The sequence below is a fragment of the Dreissena polymorpha genome, chromosome 8 (genome assembly GCF_020536995.1).
Source record: "Dreissena polymorpha isolate Duluth1 chromosome 8, UMN_Dpol_1.0, whole genome shotgun sequence".
NCBI lineage: Eukaryota > Metazoa > Mollusca > Bivalvia > Myida > Dreissenidae > Dreissena > Dreissena polymorpha.
This window is the reverse complement of record NC_068362.1, coordinates 74,367,178-74,379,361: the sequence shown is the minus strand read 5'-3', so window position 1 is coordinate 74,379,361 and position 12,184 is coordinate 74,367,178. Positions and strand designations below refer to the sequence as shown.

At 32.5% G+C, this 12,184-nt stretch overlaps 1 long non-coding RNA gene across 1 annotated transcript; it reads left to right on the top strand.

Annotated features, from left to right (window-relative positions):
* Positions 1-907: 907 nt before the first annotated feature.
* On the top strand, positions 908-11,537 carry LOC127842004 (uncharacterized). The gene is made up of 3 exons (XR_008031454.1): positions 908-1,025; positions 9,209-9,294; positions 11,223-11,537. It is a non-coding gene; the product is annotated as an uncharacterized LOC127842004 (long non-coding RNA).
* The last annotated feature ends 647 nt before the right edge of the window (positions 11,538-12,184 follow it).

Below are 12,184 nucleotides of genomic sequence, written 5' to 3'. Positions count from 1 at the left end.
TAATTAAAAATATTATTTTTTATTTGTAGTAAGAGTATTTCAGAAAGAAAATTCAACATAATTTAAAATGCGTTTAACTAGGAGAATAATAAAACGATTTTTAATAATAAATATTCAACTGCGAATCTAAGGGACGCTACTCAAATATTATTCACTCTATCCAATAGTCATGCAGTAATTGTGCCCCATTGTTAACGCGAGATTGGTCATTGTCAGCTCGGGTACTTCTTAAATGTACCCCGGGTACGGAATAAATACTTATACGTACCCCGGTATTATTTTGCTATTTTGATCGTTGTCGCCTTTTTTTCAAATTAATAAGGTTCATATTTATGTCATTATTTTTTTAAACTTGCCTTTTTAAGACGTATTATCAAAACTCATACTAAAATTAAAAAAGAATGTTGAGGCCGGTTTAAATAAAAGAATTTTGGTTCGTATTACTTAGCGTATTGAACGACATTGGATTTTGGCTGGGAATAAAACTCGGACTCAGTCTTAATTGGTCGCATGCTTTTAAGTATATTTTCCGTGACCGGGGTACATTTAAGTATACTTAAGAGTATCCGGGGTATATTTAAGTAGTACGTGAGCCGACAATGACCAATCGAGCATTGTTAACTGTTCAGATCTCACTTTGATTCAACTTTCGTTATTTACGAGATAATCATAAAATGTTCAATAAAAATAAGTTTTGAATATTGTAAAAAATTGCTGCTTAACAATTAACCTATTTAAAACTCTGTCATTATGTATACAAATCGTATGTAACGGCAACGAACGAACCAATATTATTAAAACAAGCAAATAAGCCCCAGTCCTAAGACCTATCAATTTACATAATTATGTATATTAATAGGTCTTTGCCCAGACCCGCATACATGTAAACCGGATCATATGCGGCACGATCCGGCACGTGAACTGTGAACTGTGTCAGTTGAAAGCTGCATTTCGAGCTTGCAGAATTTCTGGCATGGTTGCGAAGTAGTTGCGATGTTTATGCAAGAGTCAAATGAGTCTTCCAGGTGAGTCATAAGGATTCATCTTAATCAAATTGGGAACGATCTCTGAGATCACTTCGAAACCGCGAAATCCCAACAATGTACAGAGGCGTATCCAGAAATGTTTCTGAGGGGGGCTCAAACGGGGAGGGTGCGGGAGGGGTGTCCCCTCACGTCGTCGATTTTTTTTGAAATCGCACCTTGAAGCGATGCAATTTCCTGCTATCTAATCAGCATTTTGCATGATAAAAGTGCATGTAAAACAAACAAGAAATTGAATTCAGACATCAAGTGTGACAGACACACAGACAGACACACATGGTAAATCAAATGTCTCTCAAACCACTTAAGTCGTTATCCAGAATTTGTTAACAGTGTTAGATGGGTGGACCTCCTATATAAATGATTAAGTTTCATACAAGCAAAGTAATTCTTCATTTTTGAGTCCTTTTTAATTTCAAAAACTATGGCTGAACATCAAAGCAGTTAGCCCAATTTTAAAACAAAAACAACAAATTAATTGCCATTCATTAAGTGCGCTGTTGAATTTCACTGGCAATAACTTGTTACTCAAAAGGATTATCACTCTAAAGAGCTAATACCAATTAAATTCATCAAAGAAACTTACCGAAAAAAATAATGATGATTGTCCATTGCGTTCGTCTAAACTCTTTAAAGTAGCGTACCCGTAATGGGCACCTATCCAAATATAATCTAATCTATTATTTTCTTAATCAGCATCATTTCACTGAACTACATGCAATTTTTTGGGATAGTCTTTCCATGCTTTTTTAAAAAACATACTGATTTTTTCAAAACCACCCCCACACTCAGCTTTTGTCCAGTTTATGTGCACCCATGGGGCATATGAAAGTTTCATAATTCATCCAGATTTACAAATATAGGCATGCAGTTGGTGTGTACAGATGCAGTAAAGGTGATTAAAGTTTAAACAAGATGAAAAAAATTCTTTAACAGACATTTATTTATCTATGGAAGAGCGCAATGAAATGTAAGTGGTTTCAGGCATGTAGAAATTGGGTTGGTTAAAAACAAAGTGTCATAAAATTCAAAATAGAATCATTTAAGTAATATTTTGAACTTAGTTTTTATAGATACACTATATACAGCAAAAATACCGAGAAATAGACAGATTTACCGTTTACTTTTTTAAATAAAAATGCAAAATGCAACATGCATGGTTCGTATTTTCAGCAGTAAATCACCCAATTTAGCCATAACGTTGTTTTAATTTTAAAAATTGAACAATGTGCATAAAAATGCAACATATTTAACAATAAACATAGTTTATATGCCATTTAAATCAAATTTCGTTAGGAAAGAAATAAAACGCGTCGCAAAAAAGTAAACGTCGTCGGCAGGATTCGAACCTGTGCGGGAATATCCCAAAAGATTTCTAGTCTATCGCCTTAACCACTAGGCTACGGCACCTAATATTAGACTCTTCAACCTTCGAAGAAATAGCGGGAAATCATTAAGGGTGCACTACCTTAATTGCTACAAATTGATATATTGATTTTCACAAGTCCCATGCGGCAGCCATTTGTATACATTTACCTATCACAGTCAATGAAGCGTGCAGTTTATCTGGCGATGGTTAGATTGTCTGTACACAAACCAGGTCGGACCTCAAAGACCTCGTGAAGAGGCCGGTAGGACCTGTAAATAAACTCTGATTTAAAAAAAAAAGTCTGTACACATGCCTGGGGGCTAATCGCACAAATCGACAGCTGTTTATGGCTCTATTAGGGGCATATGACAGGAAATACACAAGTGGATTGAAACTGTAAGGGGCTCATTTTTTTCAAAAATCGTATCTAGCCAGACAGCTGGGGTTGCTTAAGCCCCCTAGCCCCCCACCTAAATACGCCTCTGATGTAGTATGTGAACGTATCGCTAGACCTTGCGGAAAACTTTTGGATTCACATCTCCAGCACGGGTTCTATTTTTCCGCGGATCAAATGGTACAAGTGACCATGTCTGAGTTTCGTGCAAATAAAATGAAGAATAGGTCAATGTTACTATATTTGTGCATGTTTCATGTACAATGCTCATGTCCCTTGCCGTGTATGTGTCCATTTACATCTCTTGTGAGATTCAGAGTAGTATAGAATGAAGAGTCTCGCGGCCATTTTTGTTAGGAGGAGCAGATCAAATTGAGGTCAAGTCGGTTGAAGTCCAGGTGCAAGGGTGTGAGTTATTGGTTTTCACCTGGTGCCTGTTATGCATGTATCCGCTTAGGGGTATGGTAATAATCCGTGTTTATTGTTGTCGGTGTAATGAGCGTGAATTCATCTGCGAGTTATGCGTGACTTATTAGAAGCGATTCCATATCAGAGCATAATCGATTTGGCGCTTTTTTACGAATCCGATATAATTTTGAATGTATTTGAAAAGCGAGCGGTATGGAATCACAGGCGCGCAAAAGTTTTACATGATTTGGCGCTTGCTTTGTGTGCATTCTCTGTACACTTAAACGTATTTGAAGAGCGGTCATTTCCAATGCAATTTACATTACATGTACATGTATATTATAAATTTTAGTAGCCGAGTTACGATACTCTCACTTATGTTAAATATCAATTTGAATGTTCGAGTAAACTGTCATTAAAATTTGCTGTAGAAAGTTAATTACAATCCAAAACTTTAGGTACCCGTTGTTTTCAAAAGTATCGTTCAATGTTTACAGTTAAATAAAACATGTTGATTGGTTCGATCATGAGTGTATAATTGATCGAAATTAACCCTTCACGCTAAACAGTGTTTTAATTTGAATAAGCCTGATTTCAATGGCGTTTTGTCGACATGATAAACAACAAATAAAAAGACAGACACATTAAATTTCAACGAAAAATTAAGGAACGTTGAAAAGTAAAAAGTAAACATGAATTTCAGATTCTTATTTTACTCGTTGATATTGCTGCCTTCAATAGTATTTTAGGTTTTGAGATTTAGATAAACATGTTTAAGTGTTAATTTTTTATATATATTGATGTCGATTATGCGGCATTATTTAAACGAAAACACACGTTTGCATGTTATTTTTGTTAATCTGCTTACATGTTTTGATATAAGGCGCATATGTCGTAGAGAATTATGGCTAAGCATGAAAAATCTGGTATGCACATTAAATTATTTAGAATAATTATAATATGCATAATAAATGTTACTCGTGTGTTTAGTCATGTACATCCTATCTGAATAGGAAATTTATAATATTGGTCTCAAAAGAGGATGGTAATACCATTGATTACATTTCTCACAGTCTGTAGACAATTTTAAATTTTGTGAACAAAACACTTTCTGGAATAAATAGAGATTCCACAATACTTATTGTATTGTTATTTTCGAATGAGAAGGTCATGATGGTAAATCACCATCACAGATACAGAACCATTAAGATAAACATTACCTGTATTACAATTATTTGGGACTAAATGTGAACACTTTGAACGCAAAGATGATGTTTTTCGTAAATACGGTAAAATCCGATCAATATTATGGTCACAACATCGAAATGGTCCATAAATTAAATTGTCTTTACACTACCATAAATGACCATGTTACTTTCACTTTTAACCAATAACATATGCGCAGGAAAGCCCTAAAGGCTATATTTAGTTTACTTAACGAATGTCAGCAGTATGATTTGAAGCCGAAATTAGTTCGTTCAGTTGTTTTATTTTTTTGTTAAGTCTGTTTTATGTTAAGCCTCTAAATTATTGGAGTTTTAATAAATTACAAAATATCAAACGCATTTGTTCATTTTTTGGCAAAAGATTATTAAGGTAACAATATACAAACGTAATACTGCAATATATGTAGAGTTAGGCAGATAACCTTTATATGTAAATATATGTACGAATATTTTAAATAGTGGTACAACATATAAATAAAAAATACCATAGTACAAACTCTTAGCATTCAAACATAAGATGATTTTTTATATAAAGGATGCAAAAATTGGGATGGAAATGTTCAATACTTATCAAACAAAAATGGATTTTTAAACTTTGAATATAACTAATTTTCTAGTATGTGTATGTCAAGCAGGATTTTTTTTTCTTAAATGAATATTCATTCTATTTAATTTAATGAAGGATTAAAACTTTTAAAGTTCTGTATTGCCTTTTTTAAAATGAACTAGACATAAAGAATGATTTCTATGAAAGGAAACATATCCTGAAGCAAGAATGATTTCTATGAAAGGAAACATATCCTGAAGCAATAAAGATAAACACAATTGATAATTAGCGGGTTAGTCCTTAAGCTTGTAACAACGGCCCCCAGTTTTCATTGTTTACCGGTCCCATTACAACTTTAAAGTTGATTGCTATGTTTGTATTAACTTATGAATAATGTTCTGAATTTATTCAATATGTGATGATTGTTCTGCTCTTAAGCTATAAGTAAAATGCATATACATACTAGATTAAAACAGAATTGATGCAGTATATAAACACGCAAGAGGAAAATTATTTTTGTTTATTGTTAAAAACCTATTTTTATTCAGATATTTACGTTCATATTTATAGTTATTGTTATAAATTTAAAGCTGTGATATCCGATTTAATTTTAAGGCTGTACACACAATTGGTTATTAGCGGGTTTCGTTTACTATATGACGCTGTTCAGATATAGGGCGCAGTTTTATACCAAAATATTGAATTTCTGATGTTATCTTAACAATACATAGAATCCATTGTTTCAAATATCGTAAACAATCCACGAGTTCAATCGATTTTCCAATGTTATTTTACCAGCTGCAGGAGATTTCTTGCTAAAACTAGGTCCTGCTACAATACACGTAGCTTGACTTTCAAACGGTAAAAGTGATCTGATGTGAACAGTTATACAACTTAATAGTCAATGATCGTATAACAAAAGAACAAAGTATTTTATTTATGACTACTTTATTTTTTAACATACACACACACATTTAAGTAAATATACAACTACAAAGTTGATACGAAATGTCTATGAAACAACACCATTATACATATTTACATATGATTTTAAAACGCTGAACAATGATAAATATTGAATATAAACATTGAAAACATCATATTTTAAATCATTATTCTATGATTATATTGCGTTCTTTGCTGATTTAAAAAAAGCCTGTTGATTCGCTATATATAATTCAACTGATGGTTTCAGTAAAAGATTGTTTAAACTGTACATAGAGTCTTACATTGTCCTGTTTTCATAAGCGATAAAAATAATGCATTTTCTGAAAATATTGGTTCTATTTCAAAGGCAAATAAGGTAGAAGCATTTGCAAAGTCTTCTCTACTGATATCAATACCTTCACTTTTGTTCCACGTAACATTTGCTGTAAATAAATTTGTATATGCTCTCATAAACGTCTGACCTTGAGTAGAATCGAAATTAAGCTGTAATGGGTTACCACCTACAGGTACACCGTCTACATACAAACAAACACTCTGTATGTTACAATTTAAGAAATGAAACTGATTCAATTTATAGTCACCAGAAAGTGCTCTAGATTTAACGAATGCTACCACAACCTGACTTGGTTGTTGACCATGAAATAAATTATCCCATGTAAACAATGTACTTCCAGTAGCGATTCTCTGCGATCGACATTCAAGTCTGTTATATGGGTACTTGGCGGTGCTGTTCTTCAACACTTCAGCATGAGCGATTATCAACGATGGATTCACACGCACTTTTCTAGCAAGTAAGTATATATCAAGAATCTCTATTTTATAATCAGGAGCATCATCTGCTGAATTTAAACAAAACATTGGTGAATTCCGAAACAATTTCAGTTTCACATCCACTTGGTTTAATATGAACCGATTAATGGTACTAAAACTGTGATAAAGAGGTCCTTGTAGATGTAACGTTTTGGAAGCGTCAATGTATTTTTGACGTAAGTATAGTCCATTATTACGTCCTTCTGCATCGCAATCATCAGGATGATCTGAGTCATCTTTGATAAAAAGTTGAGATAAAAGCTCTGAATTGGTAGCAGTAGCATCATAATTCATTAGCGTTCGAATTAACGCGATATAAGGATTATAGTTGCATATAATAATGGTTTTATTTTGCAATGTAACTTCGCTTGCAGAAAATAATGCTTGTAAAAGCATGTTCACGGGACCTACTTTCTTGCTGGTAATGTTAGTTCCATCCGGTTTACATACTCTAAGTTTTACATGTAGTTGGGTTCCTTTTAAGTCTAAATAGTCCATAGAATTTTGTCCACTGATTCGAAACTCAATCGGAGTATTTTCCGACACTTGCGAGGATGGTCGTACCTCTTGATAGTAAACATTATCCAAAGCAACTTGGGTTGGCGGTAAATCAAGTAATTGCAAACTCTCTGGTATCCCCTCACTAAATACTAGGGATGCAAGAGGTTACACAAATGATTAACCGGTTAACCTTTTTCCGTAACCGGTTATTAACCGGTTAATCGAAACGCCTAAAGTGGTTAAAATCATTTAGAGTACGTAAAATATGTCATACCGCTCTGTAGAAACAAAAGTAATTTCAAATTTGAAATCGCTTGCGTGGATAACAATCCAGTTTCGTAATAAAATGAATTATAAAAAAATATTTTCATAATTTTGAAAACATATGCTATATATTTTATTTAGTTTTCCCGCGTAAATGCATAAGAGTAAAAAATTAAAGAACTACACAATGTTCATTTTCACGTGTTATTAACTTATTTTTGGTTTGGCCGCTTCGCGCCGTATCGCTCACAAAAATGGTGTGTTTCTTTGTTCATTCTGTTATAGTTTTTGAAACTCAAATTGGCTTAATATAGAAATGGTTTTCCCTTTCAATTCGATGTAAAGTGGGTCATGTGTGTTCAACGAATCCGCATCTATTCTTATTCGCTAATTGCATATTTTGTTGCTTGCATTTTAGCGTTTGTAGCCGAAGTAGTATCGTTTGATTTTCATTATACAATATAAAAAAATGTGCGTAAAATAAAGGACACACATAAAATTAATTTTGAACGAAATGTAAGTTGAATATTTAATATAATCAGTACATTTATGTAATAGCGAAGTAACTAAGTATTATGATCTCAAAACTGATAGTTACGTATGTTTGTCGACGTACCATAGCGCGCACATTTTACGCAATTAAACAAATACTAAATTTTACGGGTTTATTAATTTTTAATATTTTTAATTGATGTTTAATTATTTAAATAACTAATGATTTGCTTTCTTAAAAAGAACTTGCATCGGACGGTAATGGTGGAATCATTGGACGTAAATTATCATAATGATATTAATTTTTGATATAGAAAAACGACATTAACTCGTCAAGATTTTAACTACGATTTCAATTCGTGGTAAAATTGTTACTTATAAACACGGTATTTTCGCGACCAATCAGTGTTGGATATTGGTTAACAAAACATCAAAATAAGCCGTCAAATGTCTCAACTGTTTTTTATCGCGAGTTCAATAAACGTGTAAATTACGTCTTCGCTATAAGCTCCCACTCACCGCAGTTCGCTAGTTAAATTTTAGCGAGTCGAAAGACCAGTAGTGTCAGTTATCAAAACGTACCCCTTATTTGTTATCACGAAGGTATTGATTAATTGCTTGATTACTTTGACGGTTGACACGTTATTTATTACAGTGGATGGTGCGTCATGTTGTTTTAACTGGTCGCCCGCGCAAGTTGGCAGTATGTCACGCGAAAAATGTAAAATCGTACGAAATATTCACTGAAAAAAACATAATCATATATTTTTTCCAGGTTAACCTTTTCCCTTAAATGTAACCGGTTAACTGGACGTTTCGGTAGGTTAACCGGTTAACCGGTTAACCTCTTGCATCCCTAGTAAATACGACATATTTATCTATCAAAAATATCACCGATAATAGACGCTTGCAATCCTTTTCTTAAACTTTTCTGTTTAGATGATATAGATTCAAGTCTTTTTTTCGCCCGATTTTGTAATTTATTAACGTTTTTGTTTGGTTTTGTAACGCCTTTGCTATTCTTCTTATTTTATTTATTTTTTCGATTTTGTAACGTTGTTCCTCTCTTTTTTTGATAAATGTATTCGATTTTGTAACGTTTTTCCTCTCTTATGTAGCGTTTTTGTTTTCTTTTCTGATTAAATTTCTCGATTTTATAACGTTTATTTCTGTTGTATAAAACGATTTTGTATCCTCTCGTTTTAGTTCACTCTTCGCTTGATCAACTGTTTGTTGCGCGGGCGACACAGCTGTTATATTTACGGAACAAACCCCATCCTTCGATTGAGATGGTATGATTAATCCTTTTTCTATATAGTACTTGATCCATGACTGTGGGTTATGCACATATAAATTAGATAAATTCATGATGCTTTAAAATGAAGAGTCATATGCACGGGTGATGTTATAAAAGATGCTAACTGTCCGTCTTCTGTTTTAATACTGAAACTTAATTGATATATTTCAATCTTTTTTAAAGGTACATAAAATGGAAAATCATATATCTATATAGCCATTTATTATTATTATTAAGCGGTTTATCTATTCTTCGTAAAACGGAATGTGCCTCTCCAAAAACAATACTTTCCCCACAAATATCTGAGTAAATAAACACATGATGAACGTTTTTCATGTTAGAACTATTAGTAAACGATATATCACACAATGCTACTTTCCAATTACCAATAAACCGCAATGGTAATTTTAACTGCACTTTAAAATTGTGGGGTGAAATGTCATTAAACATGTATTTACATTCATCACTGCTTATATAAACATATCGTTCCTTTTTTCTCGTACTTGACTAGCATCGATCCATTGATTTATGCACTATTTTATCCACTAAAAGAAGTTCATGTTCATTCATGTATCCTAAAATAGACTCGTCATTAAAATCTATAACTTAATATTGCGGTATTCCTTGATTAAACATTCTTTCCGTTATTTTTAATACTTCAGTTATATATTGATCTTGATATGAACGTCGAAATGGATGTTTCACAAAGCTTACTCTTACTAAATCACCTAAACGAAATTTACATCGCGGAACCTTTTTTTTAATTGTCTTTGGTTTTAAGTACATTTTTGACCAAACTTCAATCTCGTTGTTTTTATTAATAGCACTAGGGGATAAACCATTCAAACTTCTATGAAGCGATTGATTATAACTTCTTACAAAGTCCTGTAAATGATCGATGTATCTATAATCACGCTTTTGTCGCATAAACCGAAACATCATACTACGCAATGTACGAATAACTCTCTCCGCGTAATTGGCTTTTGATATATTATGTGTTGTAAAAAAATAAACTCCATTCTTTTTCATAAAATTTTTAAAGTCTGAGTTTACAAATTCTGACCCTTTATCTGATCTTATTTTCTTAAATCGTCTTTTCTTTAATATATCCTTGATATCTGTCAACACAGTAGTTGCTTTCTTATTTAAAAGCGGTTTTACTAATAGAAAACGTGAAAAAATGTCAATTACTGTAAGTATAAACTTGTAACCATCACTATCCTTGGATAGATTTTCAACACTCATCAAATCGATATCTGCTTGATCATTTAAACCAACAACTTGAACTTTTGGCGTTTTATATCTATGTTTAATTTGTTTCTGCAACGCGTATGAGTCCTGTTTGTTAAGCCATTTCTGTAAAAAATGAATGCTAAATTCTCCCGGATATTTTCTGTTTAATAAAGTATGTCATTTTACACCTCCTAAGTAACTTCCAGGGTTTTTCGCATTAAAATAATATTTTGAAAGAATATCCTCCCTTTGCGATACATCCATTTCTAACAGTAAACGTAGTATGGTAAACCTAATAACAAACCATTCTTTAAATAAAGCGAACGAATACAATATCTGACATTAAAGTTTTATTCGCATCATATTATATCAAAACACACACACACATATAACCACATATAACATACTACAACATCAATATAATAAAATGTAACACATTCTACACATAAATATACAACATTTATTCATTAGCAATGACATTATAATCAAAGATACATATCGCTCTAAAGTGTTCCCTTGAAACATATTCAAGCGGATACCGAGTATGGTAGTAGTTCCATTCACAAACTTCCTTATGTCTATTAACGTATATCTCGGTTGTTTACACACAGTTAAATACACATTTTGAGTACGATTAAACTGTTTTACATTCATACACATTGAATGGTTCCAATTTCGGTCTCGTTTCAGGATAAGGGGGCTCTCTTCCTATCAACACGTAACCGGGATACGCAGTCGTAATAATCATCAAAAGTATGCCAATCCATTTGACTACAGTTAAACGACATTTACAAGTCCTTGAACGTACAGATAGTCCATGTTCTACATCAAACAGTTTCGATTTGGTTTGCTCATAAATTAATTTCCCATCAGATTCATCAACTTTTGTTGGTTGTTCCATTCTAACTCACACAAATTCAAATTGACACTGACTGTGAGAAATGTAATCAATGGTATTACCATCCTCTTTTGAGAGCAATATTATAAATTTCCTATTCAGATAGGATGAACATGACTTAACACATGAGTAACAATTCTTTTGCATATTATAATTATTCTAAATAATTTAATGTGCATACCAGATTTTTCATGCTTAGCCATAATTCTCTACGACATATGCGCCTTATATCAAAACATGTAAGCAGATTAACAAAAATAACATGCAAACGTGTGTTTTCGTTTAAATAATGCCGCATAATCGACATCAATATATAAAAAAATTAACACTTAGACATGTTTATCTAAATCTCAAAACCTTAAATACTATTGAAGGCAGCAAAATCAACGAGTAAAATAAGAATCCGAAATTCATGTTTACTTTTTACTTTTCAACGTTCCTTAATTTTCGTTGAAATTTAATGTGTCTGTCTTTTTATTTGTTGTTTATCATGTCGACAAAACGCCATTGAAATCAGGCTTATTCAACTTAAAACACTGTTTAGCGTGAAGGTATTAATTTCGATCAATTATACACTCATGATCGAACCAATTAACATGTTTTATCTAACTGTAAACATTGAACTATACTTTTGAAAACAATGGGTCCCTAAAGTTTTGGACTGTATTTAATTTTCTACAGCAAATTTTAATGACAGTTTACTCGAACATTCAAATTGATATTTAACATAAGTGAGAGTATCGTAACTCGGCTA